Raw genomic sequence first — 20,707 nt, 5'->3', positions numbered from 1 at the left:
TTCTAAGGTGATATATTGGAAGCTTCTTTAATTACAAATAGGGAAAGGTAAAAGGATCACCTTCCCTCGACTGCCAGATATGTCATTTCATATTAAACAGGAAAGAAAGAATAACTAGAAACATCAAGTAATTAATTAGCCTAATTTTTAGGAGTTTTTACACCAGCTTCCAAAAATCATATTGAGATCCAACCAAACTGAACTTAACTATTTCCGTGCCACAGGACATTTACAACTGATGTCTTATATGCCACCCCTCAGGTCAAGTCCTCTGGCCTATTTGTTTTTTTCAGTTCTCTCTCATGAAAGTGTAGATTCTGAGTCTTTGTAGAGGCAGTAGTCTAGATTCGTTTGTTCAGTAGAAATCTCATATTATCACTTCCCCATAGTTCTAATCTGGGTTGGAATTACTGTTGAAATATAAGTCTGGCACCTGTGATGGCACATTTGCCTCATGTACCAGTGTTTCTCTTAAATAACAAGCCCTAATGAGCATCCCAGAGGTCCTGGACCTCTACTAGGGCAACGACATGGACCATGCACCTGCTCTAGTCAATAACAGGGTTCATCTTAAGATAAAATTTTTAAAGTAAAGCAACAAAGATTTAAGAAAAGCATTTCCACCAGGTTTACCCCTTCCGGCTTGTTTATAATGGTGCATGTAACAAAGCCTGATATCCAGAGAATTTGAATTGTTCAATGTCAGTAAAATTACATGAGACCCTATTGGAAGCCCTTTATCTTTTATTACTGTAATTTCATGCAAAACTAGCAGTTAATGTAGACTTGTATGATTCTTCCGTAATTAATTATTATTACATCACATTTATTAAAGGGCTCCCGCTAAGTACGTTATTAGTAGCAGCTCTTGAATCTCTACAACAATAATACTCTGAGGTGGATACTATTGCCTTCATTTTACAGATGAGGAAACTGAGGCTCAGCAAGATTAAATAAACTGGCCAAGATCACACAGTAAATGATAGTACAAGGACTCAAAGCCAGGCTGGACGCACCATTACCTGTGTTCTAACCACTCTTGTATACTTCCTTCCCTCATGTTTGTCTCAGCATCTGTTCATGTGTCTTCACAGTCAATGGAGTTAGATTTATTAGAAACTACCTGCCAAGAACCATTCTACTTAAAAATATCTCAAACTGCTCTCTTGTCCATAATATTTTTGAAATGAATTGCCAATAAGTGTGTAAATTAGCTAAGTAGCATCCTCAGGTCTGAAGAGCACACATCTGCAGGCTTGCTGATTCATATTCATTCCAATTTTACAAGTGCTGCCTCGCCTGTGTTTTACTGATAGCTGTTTTACAAGATCTTCATTACTTCCTAATTGTTCAGGCTTCTACATTAAGTTTTGCTTATGAAGACAGATGGTTTGCATGCTTGTAAAGTTGGAATAATAAAAGGAAATGAGAATGCTGTACCAGAGCATCCTTCACCCCCAGGACCAAAAAAAATCACTAAATTAAATGTTCCTTTTCTGGAGCACTGTCAGAGGACACCACCTCTGTGAGCCAGCTTCTTATAAAATTCTGCAGGGTAGCAGAAGCCAAGAACAAATGAAGGGAACGTTAATCTATTTCATTAACCAGGAAATGTGCCCACAGCAGAAACAGTCTGTGTCACCATTTCTAAAAATAAGCCATTTACATTAATCCAGGGCTTCCTTGGGTCAGGCACGCACAGCACATTGAAGCTAGAACCATTCTGAATCAGATAGAGGATGGAGAAGAAGGAGATAGCTCTGGTAGAACAGAGGACAAGATGACTACTTTACTTTGTTGGGTGTTGAATATTTTTGGTATCTCTATAAATACTCTTGAGCTTTATTCTGGGGTATAGTTAAGTCTCTTTGTAGTATTTTGAACCTTTTGGGTCTTACATTTAAGCTTTGCTTGGCAAAGCCAGAGCAACGTGTGTTCTAAAGTTAATTTTTCCCTATTACTAGGGCAAGATCCCTCTGAGTATTTGACCCAAAGCCCTGTGATTTATAAGGCTTCCCAGTATGGCTGTTGGGAACAGGCACTATTCTCCCTGCCCTCAATATGAGCATTGTTCCTTCTGATCCTTTAGGATGGTTCCTTCCCGGCCATGACTGTTCCCTTACGCATATGTGCTGATCAGCTCTCTACTGTATATTTAAGGGTAATCTCTACAGAGCTCCAGAGTTTTCCTCTGTGCAGCTTTCTCCTTTCTAGTACTCTTCTCTAAGAATTCTACCCCTCTTAGGCTCACTGAACTCACAGCTCCATCTCAGCCACTTAGGGAGACTGCCAGGCTCAGCCTGGGTACCCATATCTGCAGTATTGCCTAGAAACTCTCACCAGGCAGTCACCTGAGACAATTACAGAGATCACCGAATTGGTTCACCATCTCTCAAGGATCACTCTCCTTCCCTGACTGATGTTTGATGTCTTGAGAACCATTGCTTTATATATTTTGTCCCATTTATTAGTTGTTTCAGGTGGAAATGCAAAACTTATCCCTTTACTGGACCTTTACTGGAGGTGGGAATTTCTCATTCTCTCTTAAAAATTATTATTTCCCAAGAAAGCCTGAAGTTTACCTGCATTCTGTGCCTTCCTCACAATTTACCTCTATCTAGAAAGTTATTTCCTACCTTTGTCCACATCTTCAACTCCTACCCTTCAGGTTAGACCCGGCTAAAATACCACTTCCCCCATGAAGTCTTTCTTCCATCCCCCACCAGAAGTATTCTCCCTCTTCTGAACTCCGCTGACAATGTTCACCTTCTAATATGTCAAAAAGCAAAATATGTGCATATTTTATCTCCCCAGTAGACAGTTTCCTTAAGAGCAGAAATCACATCTTATCCTTTTCACTTCCTCAGCAACACCTGCTACTCCACTCTACTAGCTGTTAGTAAATGTTGAATGAATGAACAAATAAAATGGCCAAAAGGTCATCCCATCACAGAGCACTTAACTCGGATTCACTAGACACACTTGACGAAAAGGCGAAGATACAGATCACAATGCACATATGGCAGGAGATGCCAGCCATCATTCACACAATGAACACATCCTAGAAGTAAATAAAACATGAGACAGGTTACCCTCTTTTTCCTGTCTATCTACATTCCTTCAAGTCTCACCAGCTATGACCCTAATGTTAAAAAGTGTCATTTTATGACTTGGTCCCTAGATGTAAGCCAAACATTTCTTTGAGCCCACCAAGAATTCTGAAAACCCTTTGCCCAAAAATGAGACATGTTTTAGTTAATATACAACAGAGTTGTCAGTTTGCTACCACACTTTTTCAATATCAAACAGCTAGGTAGTATAGCCTCAAGTTCTCTCCTTCAGTCGGTCCTTATTGTTTCTCTCCTCTCCTTCCTTTTCACATTTTATATTCCACAAGGGAGCCACTTTGAACTAACCCAATACTTCTAAAAATTTGAACTGAACTAAGCCATTGGCAATCAGCCTGGGGTACACATTGGTAGGAGAGTATATGTTTGGATCTTGGTAATTAATATTATTGACACCATTCTGAGTTGTGTATCATTTAGATGTAAAAAATAAAAGTCAATAAACTCAGACCAACCGTCAGAATACCAAGGTCTGGCTGCAGTGACAATTACCCCAAACTTAGTGGTTTAAAATAACAGAAATTTATTCTCTCACAATTCTGGAGACCAGAAGTCTGAAATCAGGCCAAAATCAAGACGTCAGTAGGACTATGCTCCTTCTAGAGGTTCCAGTGAAGAATCTATTCCTTGCCTCTTCCAGCTTATGGTGGGCGCTGGCATTCCTTGGCTTATGACCACATCTCTTCAATCTTCCAGGCCAGATCTCTCTGCCTTGTTTACATTACACCTTCTTCTCTGTGTCTGTGTAATATCTCTCTCTCTGCCTCCCTCTTATAATCATATGTGTGATGGCATTTAGAAGCCACCTGGATAACCCAGGATAACCTCCCCACCTCAAGATTCTTAACTTAATCACATCTGCAAGGACACTTTTTCCACGTAAGGTAACATTTACAGATTCCAGGCACTAGGATGCGATACCTTTGGGGGACATTATTCAGCCTACCACATCTTCTCTGCAAAAGTGTAAATAAATTAAGACTACTTTGGAGGGTTCAAGTAATGGATGCTTCCTGGAATCCAATGGTAGCTGACTATAGATCAAAGTTGGTTCTCTCCTGATCTCTGACACGACAGGGGGTTAAAAGAACTGATTTCCTCGAATATACAGATATATCTCATCTCCCACGAGCAGCCTTGGCTCATGGTCCCACCATGAGGTCACACCCAAACTTCTGTCACACTACCAACCAATTTCGTTAATGAGTAGCACAAACTTTACTGAAGACTGAAGGGGGGAAGGGGAAGGGACAAGGATGGTAGAAAAGAGAACTTATAACACATAACAAGTTTTCATTTTAAGAAATTCATCGTGAGACAATGCTTTCCCCCTCCTGCAGTTCTCCTCTAGTCACTAAACCCTTCATCACCCTTCTCTCCTTTATTCTTCGAAAATCCTCTCAATTGTCACAAGCAACTCAATTCTTGCACCAAGTTTGCAAATTTTAGTCAGCAAAACAAAATCCTTGTGGTTACCTAATCCTGCCATCCTCTGAAAAATTTGAAAAAAAGCTCTCAGGCCTTGAACAAGCTGTCTCACCCCCCGGTTCCAATTGTGTACTAGCTTATTCACTCGACAAACACAGCTCTTCCTAGAAAGGAATCTGCTGCTAAGTAAAGTAAGAATTTTCATAATAAAACCCTGACAATGAATGAATAATTGTTTGTACCTCTTCATAATCCTCAACAACTTGCCCACTGAAGAAGTTGGAAAAAAGCGAAGAATCCCACACTTTGTCGAAAGACTCCATACAAATTACAAAATTTCATAAAAATGAATTCTTATTTCTGTCCCTCTCAAAAAATGAAGTTTATTGCTTTTCTTGTTATTACGGTCCTCAGTAAACTTTTTGTAGTAAACACATTATTTTGTATTCAGGATTTATGAGAGCTAAGAAAAAGTTTTTAAATGTTTAAAACATTTTTTTCTGGACATTTCCTTTCACAAGCCCGTAGGTGTCCAAGAATTTTCAGTTCTCCAAATATGCCTGGCAGCATTGTGGAAATAACAGAATCTTGGATTTCTTTTCTGGATCCAGTTCTGTATCTAGTTTGTAAGTATCTGGAAAGATTAATTTTTTTCAGTCAACAGTTTAGTAGCTAGAGATCCATAGTAAAAAGGTTTTACCCTTCTCAGTTGCACATGAATCATCTCCTCTAGCTCTCTGACCCACACACGCACACTTTTCACAAGGATTAAATTAAGCTAGCTGAAATGCCAATCTGTCTTCTAGGCACCACAGAGGATATGAAAATGAGTGACACCATCCTTGCCACCAAGAAGTATGCAGGATGGGACAGGACAGATAACTCAGCTGTTTACCCAATAATCACAAAAGCACAAGCACATAAAGTCATTGGTAGCAAATGATTACACCAGGAAGCTGTTTCTATCACCTGTTTTAGGACCAAAACTGCTCTCCACATAGATTAGAAGACTCTTAAGATCAGGTAGTTTGAGAAAGCAGCCTAGCATTTTGGGACCAAATCCACATAAACATCTCTCTCAGAAATAGCAACAACAGTTAAAGTGAGTCATTTGTTGGTTTTAAAACCCACAGATCGAAAATAGTCCATCGTTCTAAAAAAAAAAAAAAAAAAAAAACTAGACAAGAAAGAGAAGGAACAGGAGGTAGAAAAAGAAAAAAAGGACGAAAAGGAAGAAGAAGAGCAGGTATAAAAGGATCACAACTCTCAAAAAGAAATAGAAGTTACAAACGTTGTGTGTACACAGCACACTTATAAGCCCAAAATCTGCACTTAAAACAACCAGGTTCAGCTGCAATTCCTGAGCTCCTGTCTGCTTAGCAGCCTCAGAGGAGCAAGAGCCACCACTTCTGGAAGGAAAGGCACCAATGCCAGGCAGGAGGCAGCTGAAGAGGAGGGGAAGCAGAACCAGCCCTCATCCCAAGGCATCACGTGGCAGAAGACAAACCAGGGTCTGCATTTTCTGAAATATACTAACCAATTCCTCTTTGATCTGGCCTTTTCAGAAGAAATCTACCTCACCTAGCTGTTGGGAGAATTCAGCGAAGAATTTTGGTTCATTTTAATCTTTCCAAGAAATTGTGCTGGAGGTCAGAAATATAGCAACTCAATATGATATTGAAATGACAAGCCAAAGCGAAGGCTACTCTGGACTATTTCGGCACTGGCTGAGTTTTTCTTAACCTCCATGCTAAGCATGCCAAGACTCCCATGCTAACAAGGGAAAACTTTTCAAATTGTGATCCCTGGGGTTCCTGGTCTCCACACATGGTACAAGCCTGAAGACAGAAAAAATGAGGTCAGCAACCTCGCAAAGGCAGGGGGGTCATAAACAGGAAGGTTGTGAAGATGTCTGACAATCTCTAAAAATGAAAACGCCTTTGGCTACTCGCTGGAGCGTTCCAGAAGCTGAGCCTCTGAATCAGGAAGGACAGGGCACCCTTCACAGCTGACAGCTTTCAGGAGCCGAACACTGGGAAAATACGATTTCTATTCTTACACAGAGAAATCTGATTCCTCATGACTGCATCCAGGAGCAGAAGGGGTGCCTGCGTGGCTCTGCTATTTGCTGGCCTGCAGTGAAGGGCACTGGTGACCGCAAAAGGTGTTTTCCCTCCTGCAGTAGAGAGCAGCCCATCTGTTATCCTGCCCTGGCGCAGTGCCGGGGAAATCCTTCACGAACTAGAAGCCTCCTGCCAGAGTTCCCTGGAAACACTCCCCAGACGATCCTGCCCACGCGCGGGAACGCACGCTTCTTCCCAGCCTGCCTTTTTGTATTTTTCCTTTTTATTGCTCCAGACAGCTAGCCAGAGAACAACGCCTGTGATTTAAAACTAGCAGGAGGGTCTGCCTTCAAAGCTGTCAGGAATTTTTCTTATTATTTTAACCCTAGAAGAGCACTGATTGCCTCAATTCAGAGACGCACACCGCTAAGGATGGCATGTTGCAGACAAACCGATGGGACGTGGAAGCCAGCCAAAGCTGTCTGTCTCCGTGCTTAAGCAGGGACCCTCCAAAGATCACTGAGCAATGTGAACTGAATAGAAACAGGGCCCCTAGGGCTGATGGCTAGGCTGTTGACACAGCCACCTGTCCTGCTGGGGGCCAGGTTTCACCGACCCAGGGCCCAAGTGACAGCTCTGGGCACCAGGGCAGGAAGGACTTCCCCTCCCTCAGGCTCCAGAAGAGAGGAGGAGAGGGAGCTGGGCGCACTAAGAGCCCTGTGCACCCCACAGATTCAACGGTGAATCCTCGGAGGAGGAGAAATGGGAAACTGTCCTCGGGTTTGGGCCACCCAGGACACGTGTAGTTTTCACCTGGAAGCAGGCATATGCACCTCTGGTCTGTTTTGGGAATGCTTCTGTGCAAAATGCCTATTAGGCTCCTACTCCTCGGCTTTGGGAATACAGAAACCGCTCCACCCACTCGCAAAGCTCTCCTTTCCCTGTGCTTTTCTTCAAGAGTTAATTCATGTTTTCTCTGGCCTGATTTGAGCTTTGGGGAAGGTTGGAGAGCTTTCTGAAATGAATTCCATCCGCCTTGAGTCTGCCTCCACAGACCAGACTGTCAGTCTGTTGCAGTCAGCTCTGCCTTCTCAGCTGAGGCTGGTATCTGATGCTTCTCTGTAGAAGTGACACCGACCCAGCCAAGGCACCTGGTGACCTGGTGGGACACCAGACATGTGAGCCAGGAAGACACTGGCAGGCCCTTCCCCGACCTTTAGAAGTCATTGGCTTGTGTCCTGAGTCATGGGGTTGAAGGGTGCTTTCTTCTTTACCTCGCTGCTAATGTTGTTAATGATCCAGGGAGGGAAAGCCCTAAGCCATCTTTAACAGGGAAACAAGAATAGGGCAGCAGCACCACCATTCTCAAACTGGCAGAACTACAGGAGAGAAAGTGAAAGAAATCCTGGATGGATAAAAGATAGTCCTTTTGTTAGTGCCTAAATGAAACCTTTTCCCACATCTATCTGAAATGCAGAAAGAAATAAGTCATGTAACTCACTTTGTAACTATCACACAAAACAAGAGAAGGAGAGTTTTACTCATTTTCTGTTGAAGCTAATCAGCGCAAGCAACCAATCAGGGTATTCCAGTGATAAAACTATAAGATTTTCAGCCTTTTGCTTTTCAGCATTTTGATTTTCTACATAGATCAGAATAGCTGTATAATGGACAGCTCTTCATTAAATTTGATTCTGTATAGACACAGCCTTTTATGCTACTGAAGGAAAGTACTCTAAGAACAGAATTCATTCTTTTACAAAAATTAAAAATTTCAGTTCCATCACTGCAAGCACAATATATTTTTGTATGAGTAGCCAAACCACCCCCATGCCATAATGCTCTTTGGTATATGGCATATTACCTTTTCAAAACTGAAAGAAAGTCTTTGAGTCGAGAATTCCAAAGAACAGTGTTTCTGGGGAGGGACAGATTGGGAGTCTGGAATTAGCAGAGACAAACTAGTATATATAGGATGGATAAACAACAAGGTCCTACTGTAGAGCCCAGGGAACTATATTCAATATCCTGCAATAAACCATAATGGAAAGAAATATGAAAAAGTATATATATGAATATACATATACATATATATGTATAACTGAATCACTTTACTACACACCTGAAACTAAGCTAAACTAGTCATCATTGATGGCTGGCTCCCCAGGAAATGAAAACAACAAAGAGCAAGTGCTACATGGGACAGAAATATCCCTTCTGCAGTATACAATGAGTATACCAGTAAAATATGTGCAAGAGATTAAAAAGAAATTTCCTACTACAAAGAAACACACTTAACATGCTAACGTTGAGAAGCTATTGCTTATTCTCCTACATTGCTTCCTCCGGCATGAAAAGAAATAGTATTTTCCAAATTGTGATGAGCCTCATTCAAATTCTCATCATTTGAATTCTCCATGTGTTCTAAGTGAAGAAACTGGACAAACGTGTGAACATGAGAAGCGATCTGCAGATCATCTAACCCAATGTGCTCATTTAACAGGTAAGGAAAAGAGGCCCAGAGGAGGGAAGAGACTAACACAATCCATCAGAGCCGTTCATATCAGTCCCCAGACTAGGACCCAACGGTTCCATTTCAGGTTTCCTCTGCAAACCATCTCACCTCCTTCTGCCAGGCCTGCTCTGTCTCCCTCAACAGACTGAAGGGACAGCAGGGGGGTCTGCCTTCATTTGTCCAGCTAAAGTGTTTATCCTTCCAGGTCTACCTTACATGTTCCCTGCCGTTTACAACTTACTGCAGACTCTCTCTCCTCTGGCATAACAGTAATGATTTCTCCCTTTCATCTTTAGCTATGAGTCTGCACTCTCCTGTAACCTCTCTGATATCGCTATCAGCTAAATACCTACATAACTGTTACCATATGGAAGACTCGACCTTTCTATTTTCACTGCTGCTTTATTCCTGTCTTCCCCCCTCAACTGTAAGCTCCTTTAGAACAGAAAATATTTTTATCTCTACACCCTTATACCTAACACAAGGCCCAATCAACAATACTTGCTAAAGAGTATTGTTATTTAAAGCTGGCTTGTTTAGCTATTTCACTTTTCATGTTATACGCATTCTCCCTCCCAACTCCCAAGCAGGTTTCCAGTTCCTTGAATTCAAGATTATTTGAGTTCTTTATACCCCACTATTATTGGGGCATTTGAGGGGGAGACTGACTTTTCACTCTGAGGGAACTGTCAGATACATATTTTAAACCTCAGATTCTTTTGCAAGAGTCTGAGTGTTCCTCACAGGCTCTGTCTGAATTCTGCCACATTTTACCCACGGTGGCACTGTAATAGGAAAGTACTTCTCAACCTCATGCCATGATGCGTGGATGGATTTTGTCCACAAGGTGGCTCTGCAAAGGAACATGGCAGGTGCAAACCTGGATGAGTCAGCTCAGGCTACCGGGCTTTCTGTTAAATGAGGGGAACTCCATTCCTCAGCCCTGCCACCTGCAATCACTGAAGAAGTAAAGTACAATGGAAGACTTGGGTATAGGTCATTCCTCATTCTCTCTTCCCAACTACCATAAATTTTTTACAAACACAAAGAGGCAATCTTCAGCAGGAGGATGGCTGGAGAATGGACATACTTTAGTAATGTTTCCATAGTAATTTATCTTCAGGTTTACTCATAATGTTATTGTCTTATAGATTGCTTTGGTTCAAAAGAGTCAGGAAAGGGATTATACACATATCTGCCCTCATTTACTGAGCTTTCTCTGTGGTTGACAGTTTGCTAAGTATTTTACATATTTTATCTCATTTTATACATCCAGCTCTATGAGTTGGGCATTATTAAAAAAAAAAGAAAGAAAAGCAGGAGGTATCATGTTCACTAACTTCAGACTGTACTACAAAGCTACAGTAATCCAAACAGTATGAGTTGGGCATTATTTCATCTGTTGTACACTAGAGGAAACTGAGGCACAACCTTAGGTTAGTAGATGGTAAAGAAGTCCTTAATTGCCTCACTTGCCAGGCTGAATGCTCCATGAGAGCAGAGACCATGTCCCCACTGTTTCCATCAGGGGGGTTTCCACAACCCCCAGTAGACACACACAGCATAGTTCTTGACACATAGTAGATGTTCAATTAATAATTGTTGGAGGACTAAACAAAAGAATGAGAGAAATAAAAAGGTTATCTCGAGAGTAGAAAGACTAAGAAATCATAAATAAATCAATCTTTGGTTAGCCAACCTTTTTTTTGTATTTTGATGATAATTTCTCAACTCCCATATTTCTATTACTTTTCGATAAATACATAAAGAAAGTTACAGTTGACTTTTTTCCCCCAGCCATTTGGTAAGACATGAATAAAAGAACCCAAAATTGGCCAAAATTCCAAATCTCTCCCTACCAGGGAGGAAGGAGCCTCTGGACCGTAGGGATTAAGAGTGGAACAGAAATTGGGTTTTATTAGGAAAATACTAGAGTCACAGCACCAGAATAAATCTCACTGTCATCTAGCTCATCTCCTAGCTTCAAGCACTGAAATACCTAAATCAGCCAATATAAAACCTTGATTCTAAGGAAGAGCAAATTTATACAAGAAGGCCAGCAACGATAAACCAGACAAATTTGGAAGAGAGCTTCAGGGATCAATAGCCATTCATTTATTCATCAAATATTGGGAGCTCTGAATACTTTTTCCCATGGATAAAAAAGCTAGGTATCTTTTTTTAAGAGCTGAAAATTTCAGTTTTGAAGTGAGAAAGGTCTATAATAAAGAGATCCTATATCCTTTCCATCTTTAAAAATTTAGCAGCTATTTTTGTAGTATTTGAAGTTAGCCAGAATCAGTGTCTCTCACTAAAAAACCTCTGCTATTGCTCATTGTAGTTCTATACAGTGGAAACACCATGTGCTATGGAGAGAGAGCCTGCTTTGGGTCTGGTGAGTTCAATTTACCTCTAAATGTTCCCTTAAGAAACCACATTACTCCTCTGTAACTACCTGGGATTTCACTACTACTTTCACTGAAATCACTCTGAGAATGAGCCACAACTCTGTTGGAAATGACTGATAAACGTTAAAAATTTGGTGGGCTAGCACTGAAGCTAACATTAATTGGGTCATCTCATTCACCAAATCCAGACAGTAAAGATTCCCATTCAGAAATCTTCCCAATTTTCAGACCAATGCAAATCAGCGCAACCCACATCCCATACAAAGGATGTCATCTAAAGAATTCTTTTTATGATAATAAATCATCTTAATTAATGCTTTGCTCTAAGCTCTTTTCTGCCAACACAGGCTTCGCACATTTATTTCTGGGATACACCAGACAGTCTTCTCCCAAGGCTCAAGATTGGGTCTTATTAACTACCTCATAAATACTACTTCAGCTTTTAGTCAAGACTGTGGTGGCCACCAGGCAGTGCCACCTAATTATGCAAAACCTGGGGTACCTTCAAGGCCCTTGCACCACCTCCTATGGGTCCACCAAGGTACAGAGCTTCAGTGGTGAACTGTACCACACATTTCTTTCTCTGCTTTTACCAACCTCTCTCCTATTAACAGACACAGCTATATATTGATGGGGCTGGGGAGGGAACAGAGCTGATGGACAGATGGTAGGGAGTATTCAAATCCACCTTGGGATGAGTTCTCTCCCAGGAGTAGCCTCAGTCCTTCATGCGTATGCCCTCCTGACAGGTCGCCCTACCTGTTCCCCAGGTGTGCTCACATCCAACCAGTAGTGGGCATTCTTTCATCTAATTTGGGGACCCAGTGCTCCATGTTTTCATCAAAATCAGTGGCAGGATAAATAGAATTTCAATCCAACCTTTTCTCTAACCACAAAGAAAAATTTGATACCCAACTTTTAGAAATTTCAGTCCCATCTGTCAATATAAAATTGTCAGCCTTTGTCAATCAAAAGAGAAAAAATGAGATGAGTATGAGTGAAGAAAAAGGCTCATAAGCAAAAAATCAAACTGATGCAGTCAACTGAGGTTATGTTTAACAGATGGACACCAGCTTCAAAAAGCTCTCTTGAATATGTAATTGGATTTAATGCTGAGTGATAAATATGATAACTACTTATGTCTGAAAGATGCAAGTAAATGTCAATATTAATTGAATGAAAAAGAGTACCGTTGAGAGAAAGAAAGAACATATTCTTTGTTCAACGTGCCATACATAGACAATAGTGAATAATATCAGGAAATCAGGAATAAGAACACATTTGAGAGTCTCTGGTAAATTGTAAATGTCATTCAAACAAAATATATTACTATGCTAATGCAAAATCTATGTTACGATATTTTCAAAATTAATAGTTTCTTTCCACACCCAGATTTAATAAAGTAAAAAGGAAGTACCTAAAGAATGTGGCTACTTAGGAATAAATGTAAGTGCTCCAGGGTCATTTTCAATTATCTCTGCCTAATCTCTCCTCCTTTTAGCACTTAGATTACAAAAAGAAGGACTCATGTTTACTTTTTCATAAAGCTTAACCATAGCACATCCTCACAGAGTATTATTTCTCTTCCCCCTTCCTCCCCCTCCTCCCCATGCCCCTCCTCCCTTTCTCCCCTCCCCCCCTCCTCCTCCTCTGTCTTCCTTTCTTTCTCCTCTGCCTTTTTCTTCATCTTCTTCTTTAAATTTAGCTTATTCCTTCCATATATTATTTAAAAGGGGAAAAAAAGGTAAAACAAACCATAATCCTACAAAAACCTGCCAAAGTTAGTTTTGCTATTCATTCTCACTCCTTTTAAAATTTGTTTCTTCTTCCTTTTCTGCCAATTTTCTTTCCTTTTTATGTTACTTCAATTCCTCAGTAACAACAAACCTTTAAACCCCAGTCAGCTGAGGCTATGAGAATACCTTCAGAGTCCTCTGAAGTTAGATCCAGTTCACCCTGGGACACTGGATTTTCTGTCAGTCACTAATCATAATAATCATTTTTGCCTTCCAAAAAATATAGGTCTCTTTTGATACAAATCATGTTAAAGGGCAGGAGCAGAACAGTTTTTAAAGTAATTGGTTTTCCAGTTAAAACCACATTCTCCTATGCTAAAAAGTCACAATGTTGAAAATCATTCTGTCAAAATAGACCTGGGCTCTAGAATAAATCTGTATTTTTAGCTCTGACAAATGTTAATTGAAATCAGCATTAGAAACATGGATGAATCAATGAACTGGGTATTTGAAAGCTCTCCCATTAAAATGGGTATATAAACTGAGCAGGCATCTTCAATATCACACCAATTTTGGGAATCATTTTCTTAGCTGACCATATGAAATTGTAATAGAATCAGAGCATTGAAAGAAAACTTATTTGATAGTTAACCCCTGACTTTATTTTATATTTTTATTGATTCAAAATAAGATTTACTTTTATTCCATTTAATTTTAGATAATGTATTCACATAATTTTACAGTATGAAAATATTCAGTAAAGGGTCTTGCCTGCCTTTCATCATGTACTCAGTTTTCTTATACACATATACCTGCCCCATTAGGTAATCACTTTTTATTCCGTCAAACACTGGTTCTGCTAAAATCACCAGCACAACTTATTAATAAGACAAAGCTAAGTGTATTGTTTACTGCAGTAAAAGAGGACATCACACTGCAAAACTTTGTAGTGTAAGGTCAAAAGTTATTGAGAATTAGAAGCTTGGTTTAAGGCTTGTCTTTCGGTGCAGTGAGTTGACTGGAATTGGGTAAGAATCGCCACACAACAGTCCAGGATTAATGGAATCATCAAGGTGAGGATTTTAAAACCTAAGAATTCAAAGAACCGTAAGGCACAAATGGTTGATGTTTGGGGAAGTTCCTATAATGAACAATCAAGGCATTTGATTGGGCATAATTGTCCCAGAAGAGGAATGAAGTGGTATTGGAGACAATGGAAAAGCAAAGTCACGTTAGTGTAGACGTAAAATACGGTTTCCATCTCAGTGCCCAGGCTAAGCAAGGGAGTAGATGGGCTTGGTTTTCAATTACTTTCTTGTGTCTCCTGCCAAAGTTTCTCTGTGCAAATGAGATCAAGTATATATTCTTGTTCGTCTTCTCTTCTTTTAAACAAACGATTACGCATTACACACATTCTTCTGAACCTTGTTTTTCTGATTTAACAACATATCTTGGACAACTTTCCGTGTCAATAATGGAGAGTACAACTGTGTAACATTCTATAGTACCTACAGATGTACCAAAATTTATTTAACCAGTCCGCTATTGGGTTGCTCCCAAACTTCTAATAATACAAACAGTACAATGATGAATGTCATTTTACATGTGTCATTCACAATCTGAAGGATTAATTTTTGGAAATGGGATTGATCTAAAGGTATGTAAATGTGTAATTCTGACAGATATTTTGAATTGACCTGCATAGGGCTTGTGCCAATTCACTCTCCTACCAGCTCCCATTTTATAGACTAAGAAGACTGCAGCCCAGAAAGATCAAATCATCTGCTTAGTTCACCCAACCCATTAATGAACATGAGTCTCTAACACCTAAGTCTTATAAGTTCCTCCCCAGGGCTCCTATTTTCCTGAATCTTTCTGAATAAGAGGTTGGCCAGTGCTGACCTCCAAGAACCCAACTGGATGATCTCTGAAACCTCCTGATAAATGACCAGTTTAGGAAACCCAAGGGCATTTCCTAATCTGCACTTCCTAACCCAGTTGCAGTAGCTGAGTAGATCCTACCAGAAGAAAAAGAGGGGGAAAAAAAGTTTAAGTGGAAGATAAGAAAAAGGAAAAAAAATCCAGTGAAGGAGCAATAACATAAGAGTCACTCTGTGCTGTGAAACAGATTGGCTGTATTAGTGTGTGTCTTTAAAAATAGCAACCTCATTAACAAATGCAGTAGTAATTTGCATTTTCAGACTTCAAGAACCTACTTGGTTTAATACAGTCTCCATCTCTTGGCATCTAAGTTGGTTTTGCCACCATCCTTTAAATTCTAGCTCACAAAAATCAAAGCCAGTAGATGCATTTTGGAAGGTGTAAAACCCCATATGCACAGATCAATAACAGGCTTGTTTGTTTGCTTGATCTGCCTCTTTCTGGCCTCCTAAACCTTGACTGCTTTAAACCAGCTCATCAAGAATCACGTCCGTTAATGACAGTTTGGCTAAAGGACAAAAAAGGCCATAAAATATCCAGTCTCCTGCCTGACACATCCAAACATCTTTGATTATCTGATCCTGCTGAAGTCCAAAGCTAAGGGTACAAAGCATGAACTTCTCCTGGGTCAAAAAGAATTGGAAATAAATGCTGAGTGTTCTACACAAAGAAGGAATTTAGTAAATGTTGGCTGATAATAAGGTCTGTCTTTAAAACAATTAAAAATGATCATACACCTCATTATTAGCAACCCACATTTGTTTAAAAACATAGGGCACCTCCTGTTGGCAACCACTTGTACTGGAATTACAGGGAAGAGGAAAAAAGAAGGCAAGAGAATTGACTGGTGACTTATCTGCCGGACTCCAACTCCAGTAGGAGTTGAGGCCCCAAATCCATTTGAGCTTCCCCAATAAGCTCTTTGAACCCTGAGGAAGAATGACATGCAGGGAGGCATAGAAGATGGAGAGATGCTCCATGATTGAAGTGGGGAAGGCATCCCATGGCAGAGGGTGGCACAGCAGCCTCTGACAGTCTATAGATGAAATACTCAAAGAGAGATGGCTTTGTGCAAACAATGCAACAAGCAACAACCTAAAGCACCTGACTTTTGCAAATGAAACAAAACTAACAAAATACTTTTTAATCCGTAACATAGTAATTAGAGAATAATCAGAAGGCAACACCCCTTCTCTCTTCCTTACCCACTAAGCCATATATACTGCCAAGCTCTAATTTGAGGGTTATGACTTCAATGAGAATTCTGTAGCTAATTTAAATTACTCCAGGTTTTAGATCTCCAAAATATCTGGCTTAATTTTACGCATGTTCTAGTTTGGATAATTAATTCAACTATCTGTGATTCTTCACTTTAGTTAACAGAGGATGAAGGGAAATGCAAAATTTAACACCTATACAAAAGTTGTTAATTTCTTAAGGTATCAACCAGCCAAAGAAAAAACAAGTAAGTTGCCTGCACTCTTTGTATGTAAGTATAAAGATGTGACTTTACAGTGGTGAGACTTTTTTATATGTGGTGTGTGAATTTTTTCCTATTACTTTATGGTCACATAAACTTCCACACCTTTCACACGAATAGCTTGAAAATCACCTTGTAGAGTTTTGTTTCTTTTAATTTCTAAGTAATGTGGGCAGTTCCTCATTATACAAACATTGGTTTTTTTGGTGTGTAGATGACATAAGGTTTCTGTTCTTAGTCTCCTTCATTTCAGTCACTCCACAGCTTTGAAAAACTCCAACAAAAAGCAGATTTCAGAAAAAGACAGTTTGATCCAATTTATATAAAAAAAATTAATGGAAATAAAAGCTATGTATATATTTACACATATGTGTGCAAATCGAAGAGAACCATCTGGAACCTTACCAGTGGACCCCTCTGTTAAAAGAAGTGGGATAACTGGAAGGGGAAGATGCTTTTCATTTTAACTCTATGTATTGATACTTCAGCCATTGCTCGAATTTTTAATGAAGTGAGAATATATTTACATATTACTTATAAGAAATAATCTAAAATAAAACTTATCTGGATTAAATTCCAATTATAAAATAAAGTTTTGGTCTACACTGCAAAATCTAGATGCTTCATTGTACTTCCCTAAGAATGTAACCTCCCAGAAGAATCTTTTTTTTTTTTTTTTTGCATGTAGAGATATCATTTGTGTCAAAGGGAATAATCCAAGAAAAGTGTCTTTTTGAATAAGCGTTTGGAAAAGTTCAGCGGCTATAGACGTTGGCTGCTTTTGTCACTTGTACTTTGCTGCCGTGCAAGAGGAATATTATCCATCTTAAGTGATTTCCACTTGTCTCCTCTTTCTACACAGCAGAGATTCTGTACCATCAATTCCAATCCAGTTTGTTCCATGTCCTTTTTGGATTCTTTCAAAGAATGTTCTTTTTCAAAGCCAATATCTTTGTGCTATTAACCTTTGAGCATCCCTTTGCCAGAGCTGCACATCAGATTGAATTCCGATCACTTACCCCTCAACCTATCACTTCTCTCTTATTGCTTTGCTTGGCTCTTTCCCAAGCTTTCCAAGCAGCCAGCCTGCAGTCAAACACCGGCAGATCTAAACAAACTGTTCCAAGAAAACACGCCTTTAAAAGCATTTCCCTGTATTTGATCAGGAAATCCACTTATTCCCCTCCTCCAAGGACAAATTAAATAGAAAAATCCTGTAGGCCATCACCTAATTCTATCCAGCTAGAATTCATTGAGTCTTGCGATGTGTTTAAGACACTTTAATAGATATTGTAGTATCTATTGTACAATAAGACAATGTTTCTGTCCTCAAGAAGTTTATAATCTAGCAAACCTAAATCATCATCCTTCAATCCCATCGTTTACCCTCTATTTAATGTATTTACTCTTAGAATCTTTGTATATTTTTTTTATTGTGGTAAAACATATACAGCATAAAATTTACCATTTTAACTATTCTTAAGTGTACAATTCAGTGGCACTAGGTACATTCACAGAGTTGTTCAACCATCACCACTATCCATTTCCAGAACTTTTTCATCATCCCAAACAGAAAACTCTGTATCCATTTAAACAATAACTTCCCAATCCCCACTCCCCTCTGTTTTCTGTCTCCATGAATTTGTCTATTTTCGGTACTTCATATAAGTGGAATCATATGATATTTGTCCTTTTGTGTCTGGCTTCTTTCATTTAGCATAACATTTTCAAGGTTTATCTATGTTACAGCATGTATCATAATTTCATTCCTTCTTAAAGCCAAGTAATATTCCATTGTATGTATTAACATTTTGTTTATTTTTTCACCTATTGATGGACACGAGTTGTTTCACCTTTTGAATGGGGGTTTTTTAGTAAGGGAATCTATCTTTTTCATATTTCTACAACCTCTATATTTGCTTTGGTTTGAGAAACCTGGATCAGTTTTTTTCAAGTGTCCTTAGCCTCCTTGATATGAATACAATGCTCTATATTATGAAAAGCAAGTCACAGAGGAGTAAAACCATGTGCAGTGCAGGCTTCAGCTTTAACAGGGCACAACTTCTTCTGCTGGTATGGACACTCCCACCTTACACACACACACACACACACACGCGCGCACTCTATGTTGATGTCTGGTTAAAGGCATGTTAAGCTCTGTTTTATAATTAAAGAAGGAATGTGTTTTCCATTGAGATCTTACAACAAAATTGGTGGAGGAGGGTAAAGAGGATGGTATGCTGTTTATTTCTCTTTAAACATTCTGGGTTTGACCCCCTACTAGAAGACTGAGAATTATAATATAGAATACTGTTTAGAGATTTTTTTGTGACATTTTCAAGATAACCAGAGTTGCATCAAGGCCCAAATGGCACAGTATGCCCCAGACCTGGGAAGACCTTCTCACCTCTGAAAAAAATCCAGTGCTGAGGATTTTGGAGACTGAAGACAATCTCCAAGCACAGACAGAACTATCTTTCTGATGGGTAATGGTACGGGTGGCCTTATTCCTTTTCCTAGCAGCTTTGTGGGCTAGAGAGAGCTAGAGCAAGAGCAGGAAAGAGGGCAGATGTGACATGGTGCCCACAAGTGACAAACTGCTGTGGGGACCCATGGGAGGCATCTTTTGGGAAATTAGTGGTGAACACTTTTAGGAGAAATGAGATTCTGCTAATACGTGGTGGGGAGTATTATCTGATGCTACAATGTCTTTAGTACATATAGGATTGGCTCTAGGCCTATTTTAATTATGATTCTGGCTTTTTAACCATCAAACTCTAAGCCTATATGAATCTCAGTAAATGTTTATAGAGACCTCCTGAGACACTGTGTGCTCCCAATGCCAACAATATAGAGATCATTATTTTTCAGAGTCCTATACTAAATTGCTCTAAGTGACAATATGGTGACCAGCTATTGATGTTATTTGCCACATGAAGAATAGTGGACGTGCTGGAAATGGTATCAGTGTCAACATAATTTATTAGAGTATAATGAATAATGACAAAAGATGTTAATTTGGGGCTCTTTAAAGACATGACCTTAAGGAAACAGTCAACCTATTTCAGCAAGAGACATACGATATATGTCAACTATAAAGTGAGGTATATTCTCAAACTATTCCTTTAAAAGGGGGGTGACTTTATAGCCAAGTCTAGACAATGGCTCATATGATAGGGCATCTCTCTTGTTTTATCTTATTTGTTTAGAGAAGACATATAATTAGCGAGGGAGGGCAAGGTCATGCTGTGACGGCAAATTAGCTCCGAAGTCCATGTGGCTTGACACAACTTGTTTATTTCTCTCACACTACCTGCCCCTCACAGGTTGGCAGACCTCAGTTCCATGTGGTCACCCAGGAATCCAGAACACTAGAGCCTCTGCCATCTTGTAACTGCTCCACATGGAATATGTGTCTCGTCAACAATGGTACTAGAAACTTGCGCACAGACTTTTTCCTGCCTTACGTAGGAAGAGACCCAAACACTGCCTCACATGATGCATAGACCTAAACTCCTCACTTAATCTCATCCAATTGTAAGGGGGCTGGGAAGTGTAGGAAAAGAAACATAATATTTTGTGAGCTTTATAGTCTCTGCTCCATTAGCCTGATATGACCTAGGTCAGTGTTTGGAATATGTAATAGTGGTCAGCTGACAGAACTGGGTTTTAAAAGGGAAAATAATAAACTTAACACAAATTCAGTTAGGTGTTTTTGTAAACAAACTTTTTAAACATAATTTAAAAAGCAGCAAAATGAGTAGTTACATTGTACAGATCTCAACTACACACTGAAAATAAATTTTAAAAATAACTTCCTTAATGTTAGACAAATGAGGACTTATGACTTGAGCTAAAGTGTCTATTGACAGCATCATATATGGATTCAGAAAGAATATATCTTCAATAACTAAAGCAGAAGTGAAACTTTAAAAAAACTATGAGCCTAGAGGCAGCGTGCACTCAGGTGGCACCACAGGAGTACACAGAAGTTGTTGCCCAATGAGA

The sequence above is a fragment of the Lagenorhynchus albirostris genome, chromosome 3 (assembly GCF_949774975.1).
Source record: "Lagenorhynchus albirostris chromosome 3, mLagAlb1.1, whole genome shotgun sequence".
In the NCBI taxonomy this organism is placed as follows: domain Eukaryota; kingdom Metazoa; phylum Chordata; class Mammalia; order Artiodactyla; family Delphinidae; genus Lagenorhynchus; species Lagenorhynchus albirostris.
This window is presented reverse-complemented; position numbering follows the sequence as displayed.